The following is a 3,503-nucleotide window of genomic DNA, read 5'->3' on the forward strand; positions in this document are numbered from 1 at the left end:
TTTCAGGAAGAAAGCCTGGCTTGCTGCATGACTCTACCCCTTCCCCCATTATCCTCTATGCATAACTTAAGGTATAAAAACTACTTTGGAAAATAAAGTGCGGGCCTTGTTCACCGAAACTTGGTCTCCCCATGTCATTCTTTCTCTCACCTTCTGGCTGAATTATTCAGCCTCTTTTCTCCCCTGAATTTCCTCACTGAGCTATCCTTATTCTATTACTGTTTATATCCTTAATTAAAGTTTAATTAAACGGTTGTTTCCTGATCCTCACCGACGCCATCCCCGCTTCGAATTCCCTGGATCCACCGGGGCTGGACCCCGGCACCCACCCACTCCAGTATTCTTGCCTAGGAAATACCATGGACAGAGGAACCTGGCAGGATGTGGTCCATGGGGTTGCAAAGAGTTGCACATGACTGAGCAACTAACACTTTCACTAACTGAGGTTACTTAATTTTTACAGTGCCTTTGAGACTGAAGAAGCATGGATTACCTAAGTGAACATGAAAATGTTAGTCACTCAGTCATGTCCAACTCTTTGCGACACCATGGACTGTAGTTTGCCAGGCTCCTCTGTCCAAGGAATTCTCCAGACAACAATATGGGAGTAGGTAGCCATTTCCTTCTCCAGGGGATCTTCCCAACCTAGGGACCAAACCCGGGTGTCCTGCATTGCAGGTAGATTCTTTATCATCTGAGCCTAGGTGGATACATCACTAATTCAGCAGGGATTAAAAACAAACAAACAAACAAACAAACCACATGTCAGTGTTTGTATGAGGAGTGCTTAGAATATGTAATATTAATATTAAACATGTAATATGTTTGTGAGCCTGCGAAAGCTGACTTGCAAGAGAAATAAGTTATTAGTTTGGTTTTGCCATAAATGAATGCTAAACATACAAATACAGAATCTTAGGAAACAGGAACATTCCTGCACACACAGAGAAGGTGGCAGAGTATGAAATAGAAGCACATCTTGGAGATGAAGCCACAGCTTCAGTTTCATTTTCTGGCTTTTCAGACTTCACTACCTCTAGCTTAAACTTGGCTAAGATTTTAATTTTTTTTTTTTTTTTACATGTCACAGTTACTCTCACCTAGAATTATTTCTGCTGCCATATATATATATAACTGTATTGATTTGTTTCTGGCTGTGAAGGGTCTTGCTTGCTGCACAGCCTTTTCTCTAGCTGCAGTGAGCCAGGACTACTCTTTAGTTGTGGTGCATAGCTTCCCACTGCGGTGGAGATCAAGTTGGTGGCTTTGCCTTCTGCCTATTCATGAGGAGACTCTCCTTGGGCCTGTCTCTTTCCTGACTCAGGAAGGCCTAGGGGCTACAATTCTTTTTTATAGACAAGAGGCAGGCAAAGGATATGGAGTTGGGCAGAGGAGTCTGTTTCAGGAAAGACCCAGAGGGTCCAGTTCCATTTCAAGTCTACCGGTATCTGAAAAGCGACAACATAGCTGATTATAGGAGTGCACACAGAGTATCATTATAATATGCTGTTGTCTCTTTGGATTTGTAGATTTGAGACCCTCCTTCTGTTTCGCAGGAGGGCCGAGAGGAGCTACTCCACGTTCAAGGTCAGGAGGGGCGGCGGTGAGGAGATAACCCTCGTCCAAAGTAAGGAGCAGTGGCTGCGCTTTGCTGAAGCAGCCGGGAAGAGATACCCCACGTCCAAGGTAAGAGAAACCCAAGTAAGACGGTAGATGTTCCGAGAGGGCATCAGAGGGCAGACACACTGAAACTGAGAGGGTAACAGGCAGGAAGGCCAGGGGTCTCCAAATAGAGGAAATATCCTGCAAGTGTCAGACATTTTTATCTCTCTTAAGCGGCAGGAGGAAACAAACTAGCAATATTTTTTCCTTCTCTATACAAATTTAAAGGGAGGTTTCTCTTAAAATATTGTGTTGCCATAATGACACCCGGCTTCGCCTGAAGTTAGCTATTCTCGAGTCTAGAGATAACCAATTTCTTTTTCTTATGGAAATGTTTGTCTTAAGCTATGCTAATGTACTATGCCTTTACCCCAAACTCTGTCTCCAAGTCGTTCCGCCTCTTGGCCCAGAACCTACTTGACAAACCAGTATGGATATTGTTCCCCTAATCTATGTAAATGAAACTATTTGTATGGTGGTCTGCCCTTCTTCAAGATTCAAGTTAATCATTTTATGGCCCAGGATAAACCATTTGGTGCCAAGATTATCCCAAAATACATTTTATGGGTGAGGGGCCTGGTGCCATTCTGAATTTTAAGACATTCCTTTCTTTCATTTAACAGACTGCTAGTGACTATATAACATCCAGCTAAAGACTAGCAGTGGGGTACTCTTTCTGCCCCCTTCTGATGCCTATGTCAGAAGCTTTCTCTATCTCCTTTATACTTCAATAAAACTTTATTACACAAAAGCTCTGAGCGATCAAGCCTCGTCTCTGGCCCCGGATTGAATTCTTCTCCTCCGGGGGCCAAGAATCCTGGTGTATTCGCGTGATTCAACAACAACCTTTCAAAACCATAATCACAGAAAACTAGTCAATCTAATCACACAGACCACAGCCTTGTCTAAATGAAACTAAGTCATACCGTGTGAGGCCACCCACGACGGGCGGTCATGGTGGAGACGTCTGACAGAATGTGGTCCACTGGAGAAGGGAATGGAAAACCACTTCAGTATTCTTGCCCCGAGAACCCCATGAACAGTATGAAAAGGCAAAATGATAGGATACTTAAAGAGGAACTCCCCAGGTCGTAGGTGCCCAATATGCTACTGGAGATCAGTGGAGAAATAACTCCAGAAAGAATGAAGGGATGGAGCCAAAGCAAAAACAATACCCAGCTGTGGATGTGACTGGTGATAGAAGCAAGGTCCAATGCTGTAAAGAGCAATATTGCATAGGAACCTGAAATGTCAGGTCCATGAATCAAGGCAAATTGGAAGTGGTCAAACAGGAGATGGCAAGAGTGAACGTCGACATTCTAGGAATCAGCGAACTGAAATGGACTGGAATGGGTGAATTTAACTCAGATGACCATTATATCTACTACTGCGGGCAGGAATCCCTTAGAAGAAATGGAGTAGCCATCATGGTCAACAAAAGAGTCCGAAATTCAGTACTTGGATGAAATCTCAAAAATGACAGAATGATCTCTGTTCATTTCCAAGGCAAACCATTCAATATCACAGTAATCCAAGTCTATGCCCCAACCAGTAACGCTGAAGAAGCTGAAGTTGAACGGTTCTATGCAGACCGACAAGACCTTTTAGAACTAACACCCAAAAAAGATGTCCTTTTCATTATAGGGGACTGGAATGCAAAAGTAGGAAGTCAAGAAACACCTGGAGTAACAGGCAAATTTGGCCTTGGAATACGGAATGAAGCAGGGCAAAGGCTAATAGAGTTTTGCCAAGAGAACGCACTGGTCATAGCAAACATGCTCTTCCAACAACACAAGAGAAGATTCTACACATGGACATCACCAGATGGTCAACACCAAATT

This window comes from Bison bison, unplaced genomic scaffold (assembly GCF_000754665.1).
Source record: "Bison bison bison isolate TAMUID 2011002044 unplaced genomic scaffold, Bison_UMD1.0 scf7180017864383, whole genome shotgun sequence".
NCBI classification, from domain to species: domain Eukaryota; kingdom Metazoa; phylum Chordata; class Mammalia; order Artiodactyla; family Bovidae; genus Bison; species Bison bison.